This window comes from Frankliniella occidentalis, unplaced genomic scaffold (assembly GCF_000697945.3).
Source record: "Frankliniella occidentalis isolate FOCC.00 unplaced genomic scaffold, Focc_3.1 Scaffold129, whole genome shotgun sequence".
Lineage (NCBI taxonomy): Eukaryota > Metazoa > Arthropoda > Insecta > Thysanoptera > Thripidae > Frankliniella > Frankliniella occidentalis.
Genome location: NW_026267256.1, coordinates 113,837 through 128,811, shown reverse-complemented (window position 1 = coordinate 128,811; position 14,975 = coordinate 113,837).

Below are 14,975 nucleotides of genomic sequence, written 5' to 3'. Positions count from 1 at the left end.
CACTCGGTAGAGGCCGTCATCCACTTCTTCATCAGTGTCCTCATCATCCTGTTCGTCGCTTTCGTCTTGAATCATTTCAACGTCCTCGTCACCGCTGTCACCTCCCTCCATATCATCGTCCGGGTCACTGTCCATGTTCTAGATCGTTGGCGCTCTGTACGGAAACATATAAACACATATATGAAAAAATGTGTTAAGTTATTTACCTTGTTTGCAATTTCTTCATTTGCAATTTCAGTGGACAGTGTTCCATACAATACTGGACATTATGAAAATACTTAAGTTTTGTTTTTTTATTTTATTTGTTGTTGATCTACCTATTGTTTAAAGCAGTACTCCTAGTCCTGTGGGGTAGATAAGCTGAATTACCATGAGTTGACTTGAATATGCTTGAATTAACTTGCATTAAAGGTGAATTGTCTTGAATTGGACTTAATTGTTAAAATTGTTTTTTGAATTAGTTTGAATTACTTCAGAATTGTGTTGAGTTAAATTGTTTTGGTTTAAATTAGTTTGAATTGGGCAGAATAAGGGGTGTGCACTTAGCAAGGGAGTTATCCACCCCACGCGTATTCCTCACGCTGTTTGCGGAGCATACTTTTGCTAGAATGTGTCCCCTTTGGATCACCATATATTCATTGTAGCATTTGACTAGGCAGCTTCAAACCCTTGATGGAATTTTTGATTTTTTTCTGTTGATATACGGTTTCCAGCCTTCCCCCCCCCCCCCATGAATTTGTGAACTCTGTTTGTAGACATGTATTTTGAAATGTTCAATTGTATATTTAGGTGAATATTTAAATGTATATTTAGGTTGAGGGTGATTCAGTACGTGAACTAGTGAGTGCGGATTTGCCTCTGCCCGTGTTAAATCACAGTCCTTTGACTTGATTGGTGGAACAGAACTGGAAGGGGTGACGTTCTAGAGACAAGTCTCTCCCGCCACTCAAAATTCTCTATATTGCGATTGACTTTTTAAAGTTAAGCTCCCTCTGGAGCGTTTGGCCTGGCTTAAATTGATGAAGATAGAGGGCCCTTATAGGCAGAGGCAGGCAATTACTAGTTCGTGCACCGAAACACCCGGGATGAGTGTTGTGCACACTGTTATAACCTAGCAGAGAAGTTTCTTTATTGTAAGCTACAATACTGTAAAATCACGTACTTTAAGTAATTAACTCTGGGCAATCGAATGAATGGTTTGCAATTGTGGTGTTACGAATAATTTGTTCAAATAATTGTAGCCTAACGAATAACCTGATTAGCGTAAGGGAGGGTGGGGCACATAGTGTCACTTTTCGCAAATTCGCAAATTTTTTCTAGGAGTCGTAATTTAGGCAGAATTTCGGATTTCAGGGTTGGTGTGCCTTTATTCGACCTTAGGTCAGAAGAAACCACCGAGACCACTCAAAAATATTCGTGTCTTCTTCCAAATCATCGTGGGAAGAGACCTCGGTAATTGGCAGTATGTTACTGTCACCATATGTTTATATCGGTATATAACTCAGAGGATTCTTAGATTTTCAAAATAGTCAGAATGGTATTTTGGAAAGGAAGGTCCAGTAGAAGCATACCGCCCCTTAAAATCAAAATTACGCTCAAACCGTCCTTATTACAACGTCTATTGTCGAAAAATCTTTGGATGATCGCTAGCGCCATACCACTGAAAATTTTGCTTCTTTTACCTAGCAATCAAATTATGGCGTTGAGGGTATACGATTTCACGATTTAGCTGACTGTTAAGGTGATTGGGCTGCTATTCCGAGGCCGTTGACAGTATGTGCCCCTGACAGTGCCCCACTTTCCTTTAAGTGCGAATAATTCGTCTGATTTTAACTACAAACCATTCATGAACAAACTATGATTCGTGAAGTTTGATACGAGTACTTTGTTCAGCCACACAAGACAATTGTCCAGCATTATTTTAAGACGAGATTTTACAGTGATAGCATTTGTATTACGAAGCGTTTGCTTCGTAAGCTTGTAAATCTCTCACCTTTGCAGTTGCAGTTGTTACAAAGCAAATGCTTCGCAATACAAAGCCGGTAAATGCCCTATAGATAACAAAATATTGGCTTTGTAATACGAGGTATTGTTTTGCAAGGATTTCACAGTGATAAGATATCTTCAATTATGCGTTATCATCTTTAATTATGTATATTCATCTTGTTGTACTGTGCTTTGTGTCACAAATATTTTTGTACAATATAGTGTTGCAATTAGGTAATCCTTTGCTCTTTTTGTATCCCCTGTTCAAACCGAAAATTGCGCTATAGCACTGAAAGGTTCTGGTGCAAACACTCTATTACATCTAAAAGGATATAAGCAAGACGAACAGCTTGCCAATAAGTTATTTCAGAGAACTGGGAAAGAAGAACAGCACGAAAAAAAAGTGCGTCGACGTCCGGTCTTCCACTTTACCTGTGCGACGTGTGATTCATGCTGTTTTTCTTTTTCAGCTCTCTCAAATAGCTTATACATCATACACATACAAAAAGCCATGGCCGAAGTACGATTGTCCTAGACTGACAAAAGCATGAAGAAAGTAATTATTCGCACCAGGGTGCGAATATATATCTATTAGTAACTCGCACCAAAGAAATGACTGCAGTAACGTAATCTTAGTGGTGTTTTTTGTTTTAAAATGGGTACGACATTTTCAGTCGTTGCAAACTCTACCACTTTATTAATTTTGAACATGGCTCCTCAGAATTTACCATGGATGACATGAAGAAGCTGTCAGTCGACGAGCTGAGCGATGTTCTCCGCTCACACGAAATACAGCTGAAGGAGGAAACCATTGAATTGTTGAAAGGTTAGTATTAATTCGCAGCATCACCCGATTCGCTGCTCTACACGCCGATTGTTAACCTTGTTCGCTGAGGCACACTTGATTTATTCACCGCGGACAAGCCCTGACGTACCTGTTCCTTGTTGCGGGTTTGCCTATGTGTTCAAGTGCGTATTTGAATACGCAATGTAAAATGCTTACGACATGAATACCTTGCAACGCTACGAAAATATTTCAGTCTAATGTATTTCAAACGATTGTTTGTACTGCAAAGCAATTCGATGTAAGGTTATGGGTTCTCGCACACGGTACGTCGTGACTCAGCGCGGAATAACATGTAGACTCGTTAAACTACACACAAAACGGATGTCTATGCCAAATTTTAAGATCCTGCCTGCATGGAGAGGTTTGTTTTGGTTTAAGTGAGGTCGAGTTCACATGTAAGCCCGCAGTAGCGAGCAGATTTCTAGGCTCAGATACTCATTGACCGCAATCAGAAAGCAAACAGTTCATTGCAAATCAGACACGGCAAATTTTTAATCCTAGCTCATAATACCGTGTTTTTTTTTTTTTTTTTTTTTTTTTTTGTAGCTCAGGGCATAGATGGAACAGCCTTCCTCCTCTTAAAATCAAAGAGTGAGGTGGAAGACGAAAAAATTTTAAAATATTTCAAAACAATGATTGCCAGTGAGCGTTTAAAATTGGTGGAACTGATAGACCAATTCGCTAAAGAAAGCGTTGTCGTGCCGAGTGGCAGTGTAAGTATGAACAGTACTTAACTTTCCTTGTATGAATCTGCACTTTTTTAAAAAGCTGTCTTTGACGATCGGATTCTAGCAACCCAGTCAAGTCAGCGCTTCCGTTATGAAGAGGGGGGCGGCCAAACCTAAAGTGGCGAGCATCAAAATACAAGCACCGCCTACGGTTAGTTCAGTTTAGTAGCTTTACGATACCATGACGACCATTTAACTATCAGATGTAATATTTTCTCCGTGTCTTCCAGATACCTGTTATTGACGTAAAAGAAATTTTGATGCTGCCGGAGAATCGTATTGCAGGTAATTATTCACTGTTAAACCAGTTTCTAGCAAAATGCACCGACAGGTACACACGTTCCAAAGTTGCCAACCATACAAGTTCTAACCCTGAAATTTTCCAGGATCTCGAGTTATTGAAGAAATCATGCAGCTTCAATTCATAGATGATCCGCAGCGCAAGACGCTGCTGAACATTCTCATCCCACATCAAATTAAAACAAGCACCCGCCCACATCCTCATTGCTAGTAAGTCATGATTTTACAGGCATTCTACATTTTACTTTTACAAGCCCTCATAGTACAATTGATGTTGCAGCTATCCTGGTTCAGAAGAAAAGGAAGCCCTCGCAAAGGCGATTGTGACGGCGTTCCCCGACTTGAGAAAAAAAAACGCCAACTCTCTGGCGAAGGTGGGACCTCCGGAGGTAAGATTCTAAAAACATGTTGTTCGTGTTTCTTTATAGTGTTAAACGAGTTTCTCTAATACAAATGTCATATTAATCGAAGGCGTTTATTCTGATTTTGCAGCTAGCTTGGTTTGACCGCTCAACGGGACACGGCTACATAGCCGGAAAATACAACACCATCCGAGCCCAATTGAAGCCGACGGAAAAAAAAAATAGGGCAAGGAAGGCTGTATCAAAGCAGAAGGTGAGAGGAACCTAGGTGGGCTAGTCGTTGAAAACCTAGATTGTTAGGCACACTGTTAAATTCCTACAAAGCATTCCTTTTGTAAGGCTTCGAAGTATTTTGCTCCTATGTAACTACGATGCATTTACTTTGCAATTACAAAGTGATGCTTTGCAATTGCGAAGCAATGAAAACGCTGCAAAGCATCGCTTTTTACAAAGTGTGACTTCGTAATTGCAAAGCATCACTTTGTAATTGAGAAGCAAATGCTTCGTAGTTACAAAGGAGCAAAATTACTTCGCAGGAATTTAACAGTGCAGGGTACGGGTAGGGGCCTGGAGCGACGCCCAGCCAGACACCCACTCACTCGGTGCCCCAGCGCCAAAGAAATTTTTTTCTGGTCTGCGCTTGATTTTCTGTTCTCATCGAGAGTAAAAGCTAGCTGACACCTTAAAGTTACTTAAATATTCTTTATGTTTAGTCAAAAGGTTCTTAAGGTATCATCTGCTAAAAAGTTCTATTATTAACTAGTGTTCATTTTTGGAGCATAGCCATAGACGACCCGCTAACACTAGTTTCAATGCACTAGGACTTATATATTGATGGGATTAATAATGATTAATAACGATTAATAACAAATTACTTTTCAGGATACTGAAGGGGAATCCACTGCAAAGAGGCCACGGCCAGGGCCAAGCAGCAGTGGGGAAGTGCCCATCGAGCCATGTTCATCCCGAGAGACTGAAGAAGAAATTCAGCAGATCAAGGTAATTTTGGATCAAGCGTCAGCTGTCATTTTAAACAAGTGGGTCTTAAATTTTTAACTTATGCCCTACCAAACATTGCTCAATTTAAGAGAGAATGAGCCATACACTTAATCACCGATTCTTGATTGGTTTTTTCCCTTCCTCGACGTTTAACTGCCTCATTACCTGCGGATCAGATAACAAAACATTTATTTGATATTTAACACAGAGCCAATTAGATGGGATTGTCCCAACGCCAGCGCGACTTAACATCGTCAGCGCCCTTATGCAGGCTACCTATGAGAACAGGAAAAGGTGGATTGATGCCAACAAGAAGATCAGCTTCACAGATATCTGCCGAGAATATCGGCACTTCACATCCTTCAGCGGACAAATGGTAAGTATTACGTAGAACTCCACTTTATTTTTTTCTAAGTGCCCTTTTGATCAACAGATTATAAATTTGCGTTGTCCAACATGAATTGCACGTAGTAAAAATCTGTTCTGGTTACAGATCACAGAAGAATTTGAGCGGCGTTTCCCGGACATGAGACCATTAAACTGTAAAGAACTGCTACGGAGGGTATCTGCTTATGCTCAAGTGCACAAGAAGCAGAAGTGTGAGCTTGTGAACGCCATTCAAAATGGTAACGTCCCCCTCCTTCCCCACACTACCACATTTTGTGCTGTGGCGTGCAGTTGCAGACTTCCACAAATTAGTGGCATGTTCCTATTGCCCTTGCCAAAGGGATCCTTTCAGTTGACCACTGCACCAACAATGTAAATAACTCCTTACTACAGGGCGAATAATTTGTACTGGAATTTGTTTCATTCTATGGTCTGATGAAAAAATTTCAAAATAGGGAATAGACTGTAGGTCATATATTTAGATTTTTCAAAGATTTATCAAAGATTTTTTAGATGTTTCAGTCATGTGCCCTCTAAAGTTAGCTCAGTGAACAGATAAAACATGAAACATACACATTCGCTTCCTACAAAAGTGAACAGTCAGTACGTTTGAAAAGCAACTCCGGCTGTCGGACAAGTGAAACGAGCCCTTTCCCTGTTGTTGTAATACCTAACTTATTTAATTTATTTGCTTAGATACGACTGTCGGACAAATAACTTGTCGGACAAACGGGGCGTCCCCCTTAAACGCAAGGGAATTAGCAGATATATTCGTCTTTTCACCAATTGGGGCAATCAGGGGTAGGGTAGCTATTTGCACCAAGTTAAACATCAACATACCAAATAGTAGTTGACGAATTAAATTTCTATAGGGAAACCGAGTAAGGAAAAGAAAAGTAGATTACTCTCGGGATGTATCCAGTGAGAAATAAAACATCTGTCCGATGACGAAAGAAATTTAAATATCAGAAATTTGTCGGTGTTTCCATCAGATGTGATTGAAATGTGGTCCTGAAAATTACACGTTCCTGATATCTGATATCATTCCGATATCGGACAGATGTTTTATTTCTTTGCTGCGTCTACTATCTCTTAAAATTGCATAACTTAACTACAGAGCAATCCCAAGCAACAACTCTTCGTCTGGATGGAGAGTTATTCCTAGAAAAACTTTTGCTCCTCAGAGGAACGAAGACTTTAACTTTACAGTGAAGTAATTAGCCAGTTTGTTATTTTTTAAATACTTTGCTTTCTTGCAAATTTTGCTAGAACTCCTATAATTTGTGGCAAATAGCTACTGATATCTGGTTTCCAAATGGAGCCATCGCTCACCTCCAAGGCTTATATCCGTGTCTGGACGATCTACTAGAACGTTGGGGAAAATAGCTACTAGTAACCAGTCTGCCCCAATTGGGGCAATGGATTGCTACATAGCTATATGCCCCGAAGTGACAGTCCGGGGAGGTATTGGGGCAAATAGCTGCTCTTATACGAAGATGCCCCAATTGGGGAGATTGTGCACCCTGCGACTATTCACCCCAATTGGGCCAAATAGCTATCACAAGGCTGATTGCCCCAATTGGTGACTGAATCTCTGCTTGGTTTATTTACACCAATTGGTGCAAACAGCTAATGCAATAATTTCTGCCCCAATTGGGGCATATATAATTAATCAATGTAAATATCTCCTTACTACTGGGCGAACAATATGTACTGAAATTTGTTTCATTTTATAGTCTGATATAAATTTTTAAACGTCATATATTTAGATTTTTAAAAGATTTTCAAAGATCTCTCAGATTTTTCGGTAATATGCCCTCGTAAGTTAGCTTAATGAACAGAGATAACATTACATACACATTCGCTTCCTGCAAAAGTAAACGGCCCTATCAGTCTGTAAGCTGCACATGTAGAATTGAGAATATTCAGTAAGACGGTGCAAAAAGTTATGAGCACTTTCTGACTGTGTCCAGCAGATTCGTTACGAGCACTTCAACTTCTCTTGGAAGTTCTACCTGTCGTGGCTCTTAAAACAGAAAACGACCAGGAGAGGGAAGCACAAAAACTGGCGCTGAAAGTGAAGCCCTGCCCAGCTCTTCTACAAATAGCTCCAGTAGGTTTCGGTAACTATGAGTGGTTCCTGCGAGGGGTGCCTAACTCCATAAAAATGTGTACACCGGATTACCAAATTGTAAAGATTACCAATGATTACCAAAGATTACCAATGTATACTAGTTATGATCCACCTGCTTTCTAAATCAAAGCGGACATTTTTTGTTCCGAGAAAGATGCATTTTTGTGCAACTCTTTGGTAGTTCTTTATTCTTTATCATGCAAGTTACAAATTTGCATTCTATGATTGGCCAAATCAAGATTTTGTTCATAGGAGGGATGCAAAGATGCCATATTAAACATGCGCGTTGGCATTTAGGCAAGATATGCACAAAAATTCATGTCTAAATCAACAAATTTGTCCTTTTAACGAACCCTGGGGAGTGTGAGGATTACCAGGGATTACCAGTGATTACCAAGTCTGTGTACACCTGATTACCACAGTTATGCACCCCTCGGGTTCCTGTTTATTGAGATAAAGTCACAATTAAAAAATAGTTTGGGCTTCTCCTATTTGCTTATGTACTGAAGTATAAAATCTCGCATAGTAAACGATTGGCCAGCATCGGGACCAGAGCTCAGTGTGAACATTGACTGGACATGGACTAGACATAGACTAGACATAGACTGGACTGTAGTAAAAAACAAACCGCCTGTCCACGCAACAAAGCACAGTGTGGACATGGACAAGAAATGGACTAGACATGGGCTGGACAACTGGAATGCACAATAAAACACTATCGTTGACCAGGCCACAAAGTTTAGTGTGGTCACAGACTAGATATAAACTGGCCAAGGACTGGACATGAACTGGACAAGGACTGGACATGCACTGGACATGGACTGGACATTGACTGGACATGGACTGGACATGAACTGGACATGGACTGGACATGGACTGGACATGGACTGGACATGGACTGGACATGGACTGGACATGGACTGGACATGGACTGGACATGGACTGGACTGTTTAAATAGAATCGTCATGTCCAGGCCATAAAGCACAGTGTAGATATAGGCAAGAAATGGACTAGACATGGGCTGGACAACTGGAATGCACAATAAAACACTATCGTTGACCAGGCCACTAAGTTGAGTGTGGTCACAGACTGGATATGGACTGGACATGAACTGGACATGAACTGGACAAGGACTGGACATGGACTGGACATGGACTGGACATGGACTGGACTGTTTAAATAGAATCGCTATGTCCAGGCCATAAAGCACAGTTTGGACATGGACAAGAAATGGCCTAGACATGGGCTGGATAACTGGAGTGCACAATAAAACACTATCGATGACCAGGCCGCAAAGTTTAGTGTGGTCACAGACTGGATATCGACTGGACATGAACTGGACAAGGACTGGACATGAACTGGACATGGACTGGACATGGACTGGACATGGACTGCACATGGACTGGACATGGACTGGACATGGACTGGACATGGACTGGACATGGACTGGACATGGACTGGACATGGACTAGACATGGACTAGACATGGACTAGACATGTACTGGACATGGACTGGACATGGACTGGACTGTTTAAATAGTATCGCTATGTCCACGCCATAAAGCACAGTGTGGACATAGGCAAAAAATGGACTAGACATGGGCTGGACAACTGGAATGCACAATAAAACACTATCGTTGACCAGGCCACAAAGTTGAGTGTGGTCACAGACTGGATATGGACTGGACATGAACTGGACAAGGACTGGACATGAACTGGACATGGACTGGACATGGACTGGACTGTTTAAATAGAATCGCTATGTCCAGGCCATAGAGCACAGTGTGGACATGGACAAGAAATGGCCTAGACATGGGCTGGACAACTGGAATGCACAATAAAACACTATCGATGACCAGGCCGCAAAGTTTTGTGTGGTCACAGACTGGACATGAACTGGACAAGGACTGGACACCCCATAGGAACAGGCACATCGAATCGATGTTGACGCAACGTGGGCTGTGATCATTGAATCGATGTGGATCTTCCAGTCGACCATCGACGTGATAACGGCAGTGAATTCCACGTGGATGAGTAATGGATACGTCTACTCGATCGTCCACAACATATCCACCTCCCCCCCCCCCCCCAAAAAAAAAACAATCTAAATCACGAAAACTTTATTTTTTTTAACTTCATTCGCCTTTTTTTTGTTTACTTCAACCCTCTTGTTACTTTCAATTACATTAAAGCGATTTTCATTTTACCTTTACCTGGAGTTGAACCCGTGACCTGCCGTTCCGTAGCTGGTGACTCTAACCACTGCGCCACCGAGACATCTACTCAACACACCTGACTGGAAGCTACCTATGCGGCAGATGCCTGGTGACCTCATCCACGACCGATCCACGTGGATACCACAGGAGTGGCGGACTTGGATCATCCGTATTTAGCTTCACATGAAATATGAGTCGGGTCTTTCACAAGTTGGTAAAGCCAAGAAAAAGACAAGGCAAAAGTAAAATCTAAATAGATGACTATCGGACGTATCTATGTGGAAGTAAAATTCTCTGGCAATGTTGAATGGTGCCTTTGTAAACAATGTTGATATGATGTGGATTTGTCGACAGCGATTGAAACAGGTAGTATCCACGTGAAAATTCCCCAAACATTTCAATGTAGATATTTCCCTTTCGGAGAAATATGGAGAGGAAGGGGATGTGTCTATATAGATGAAGGCAGAAGGCGTCCACGTCGAAATCCTATTTTACGTCTACGTAGACAATTCCCTTTTAGAACCACGTCGATGTGTTGTGGACGAATGGTGGATAGATCCTCATCCACGTGGTCCACGGAGATTCGGTGGAATCCACGTGGATGGGACGTGCCGTTCCCATGGGGCATGGACTGGACATGGACTGGACATGGACTGGACATGGACTGGACATGGACTGGACATGGACTGGACATGGACTAGACATGGACTAGACATGCACTGGACATGGACTGGGCATGGACTGGACTGTTTAAATAGAATCGTTATGTCCAGGCCATAAAGCACAGTGTGGACATGGACAAGGAATGGACTAGCATGAGCTGGACAACTGGAATGCACAATAAAACACTATCGTTGACCAGTTCTATGCGGACATAGACTAGACATGTACTGGACATTGACTGTTTTAGGAGACAATCCCCTTGTCCCGGCAACAAATCACTGTGCGGACATGGACATGAAATGAACTGGACATGGCACATGGGCTCGACAACTAGAATGCACAAAAGAAACACTATCGTTTACTAGGCCGCAAAGGTTAGTTTGGGTATAGACCGGTAATGGATTGGACATGGACTGGATATGGACTGGACACGGACTGGGCACAGAGCTGGTCAACGCCAGTGTTTTTCGTGCATTCCAGTTGTCCAGCCCATGTCTAGTCCATTTCTTGTCCATGTCCACACTGTGCTTTATGGCCTGGACATAACGATTCTATTTAAACAGTCCAGTCCATGTCCAGTCCATGTCTAGTCCATGTCTAGTCCATGTCTAGTCCATGTCTAGTCCATGTCTAGTCCATGTCTAGTCCATGTCCAGTCCATGTCCAGTCCATGTCCAGTCCATGTCCAGTCCATGTCCAATCTATGCCTTGTCCATGCCCAGTCCATTTCCTTAAAATATTCTATTGTTAATGTTTGATTGTCGCGTTGGTCGACACTTTTATGTTCCTAGTGAATTTAGAACTGCTTGTTCTCGAACAATTATTCGTGGCACTTCTGATAGTAACTAATTAACCCTTTTTTTTGCAGGATAGCACTGACGCCGAGATGTATAAATCTTCACTCTTCGATCAGAACCAGCCTCAATATCCATACCTGCTCTTCACTACATCTGACCAGAAGACTGGCACCATGTTCCTTAAGGTTGACAGTCTCACCGTTCATGTAGATCAAAGTGGTGATGTCGTGCTTAATGGTTTTCAGCTATTGTTTAAGACAATATATGCTTTTAACCTGCAGTACCACCCATACTTGAAATTCCTATTTCAATTCTTCGAGTATGAGCAAGGGTGGGCAACGAAGCCGATTCCAAGTATATCAGCTCTTTCACAGGCGTGTCATTCTGGCCACTTTTAATCATATTTTTCCAACCATATTTTTTGCTCATTACTTTCATGATTTGAGTGTGTTACTCTCTATTAAACTCACGTTTACTGATTTTCTACGAAGTCTTTGCTGTAATTGTTCAACTTGTTTGCATTTCACTACCAATTGTCAGGATTAGTGCCTTCAATTACTTTTACTTCTATGTACGTACCTGTTGTCCAGATTACTTGTTGAATTGTTTCTGAATCCTGTTTTGTTAATATCTACAAATGGATAGGATTGTTAACGAAATGCTCTTTAAATATTTTGAATGTGATTGTATTGTTGCTAGTGGTAATGATCCAACTTACCTCGTAGTGACACTTCTATTGTATTGCCAGTCGTTAACTGATTATTGAATTATTGCATTGTTAATATATTTAACCCTTGAACAAAAATATTTATTAAAATTATGCAAATCATATTATATTTGTTATATCTATTTATTTATCATTTTTATCGTGGCCTCTTAAGTAAGCTACATTCAAGCAACCCGCACTCCACTTTCATTATTAAATACATTTCTCACCTTCATGTACATGTTTGGTTCTGTCCTATTAAGTCATCCTAACTGAACCTCCTCTCTCTAATTAAAATTATGAAAGGGAATGCTCTGCATCAATTTACATTTATACAATATCCATAGGGGACAAAGGGCGACTTTTCAAACAAGGGCGAAGAATGCACAAAACTACTTTTGGCCCAAACACAGCCCGAGGCCGACTGGCTCGGTGGCTTGATGACTTACACTGAAAACCCTCATATTTTTTGTTAACAGTTCTCAAACTAATACTATTAAACATGAAAAGAGTAAATTTTTAAAAGCGACAGCAAGGTTCCTCATTTTGAATAGTATTACTTGCGGCCACACCAGGGTAAAGCCGCGTGCCAGAAATGAAACGATGACATGGCAACAATAAGCAACTTTGCAATACATCCGCCAGGAAAGAGGGCAGGCCACCGCCAAGTTCCGCCCTTTCCCGTAACAAATGTAATCGTTTTGAGTCTAATAGGTTTTGAGTCTCTCCTTGAGTTGGGAGTAATAATAGCTCAACGCCATACGTAGTAGTCATCTGCTTTCACGATTTTGTTTGTCCTGCACAGGTGTTAGCTGTTTGAAAATGGCTTTTGCATACGTCTATTTGCGGAATGACTGCAAATATGACATTGTTCAATCATCCTCACTCTGTATCTTGGACAACAACTCGTCCACTTATCAGCCTGTTGACGCCCGCAAACCCATTAACAATGACTTAAAATATGCTGTCATTGGTAAGGAATCGATGCAGCTAGCTCATTTGTGCTTTTGGGGAGGTACGTTAGAACTTTCAGCATTTCCCTTACTGTGTACAAGGTTTGCTATTTAGTACTGGTTACAGCAATTTAAAGCAATATCTAATAGTCTTATCCGCTAACTGTTTAGAATCTGAGGATGAAATCAAGAAGAATCTGAGGATGAAATCAAGAAAAAAAACCTGACCTTACCTAGAAATAAGGTAAAGAACGCCAAAGGGTTGGGGGATTTAGTTGTCCCTTTGGCTGGTTTGCAGAAAAAGCAGGAGCCTCAAGTTCCTAGACCCAAAAAGGTGAGTTTGTAAAGGAAAGCTGCTAGAGGAAGAACACTGTTTAAAATGCAATTATTCTTTATGCAGGAAAATGTCCTGCGTAAGGCACAAAAAGCGAGTTCTTCAAAACCATCAACAAAACGACGTAGGAGAGGCCAGTCCATTGTAAGCCATTTTAACACATCATGTCGCATATTGAATATCAAAAATAGCGTTTAGTATTGGGTGCCCCAATTGGGGCAAATATCCACAATGATTATTAAATGGTACACATTTGCACTTATTTTTACAGAAAGCTGGGACATCAAAAGAACAGACTGCTGATGGCAAGGATAAGAATAACGAAGAAACTGATGATGGCGAGGATGATACTAAGGAAGAAACTGCTGATGACAAGGATGATACTAAGGAAGAAACTGTTGATGGCAAGGATGATACTAAGGATGAAACTGTTGATGGCAAGGATGAAAGTAAGGAAGAAACTGTTCATGACATGGATGAGACTAGGGAAGAAACTACTGATGCCAAGGATGATACTAAGGAAGAAACTGTTGATGACAAGGATGATGCTAAGGAAGAAACTGTTGATGGCAAGGATGATACTAAGGAAGAAACTGTTGATGGCAAGGATGAGAGTAAGGAAGAAACTGTTGATGGCAAGGATGAGAGTAAGGAAGAAACCGCTGATGGCAGGGATAATACTAAGGAAGAAAGTGTTGATGGCAAGGATAAGACTCAGGAAGACACTGCTGAGAATCCCAGTGCTACCCCTGAACAATTACAGGTAACCAATTTGAAATCACAACTTGGTTTACAGTACAATTACATCGTTGCTAAAGTTTAATGTTTCAGGGCGAATTGGGCGATGCTGAGTCGAATGCGCTATGTGGCTGCAAGTGTGCCGAAAGTTTAAAAATTGCCCAGGAAAATCAGATTATTTTGAAGAACATGCAGCTGAAAGTCGATGCACTATACAATGGTGAGAGTCATGTCAATATTACTAAGGTCCTCAAGTTTGTACTTTGCTAATGCCGAATGTTTAGCATTGCAGAATGATCGTCCGTCATCTTCAATGAGTAACTCGTGCTCTATTACGACAATAAACTCAATTGAACGTGAAAATGGTAACGGAGAAGACACCAGTGCACGTGTTGAAATCTCCGAATTCCCGGTAATTTAATGATATTATGCTACATTCAATTAAGCTTCGGGGGCAGTCTCCCCGAAAGTTGAGTGAGTGGGGGTAGGACTCGAGGTTTCATGGGCACAGATTTGCGAACGAATACTCGATATTCAGGATGATTTAAGCCGTTAAAAAGCAAAAACTATTCAACGATTCACGTTTCAAGGGCGTAAACGCTGATTTAGACTGAAACCTAACCTAATCCGGACACATGGACTCTACCCGAACCTCCCATAACCTCTCCAGGGAAATCGAGGAGACTGTCTCCGAGGCTTAATTCAATATAGCATTAAAACATTGAACTTGAATACTCTGATAAAGCGATTGACATATGCAAATAATAATCAGAAAATAAACAAAGGGAAAAAAAAAAAAAGGAAAATCAATCAGAGAAATCAGA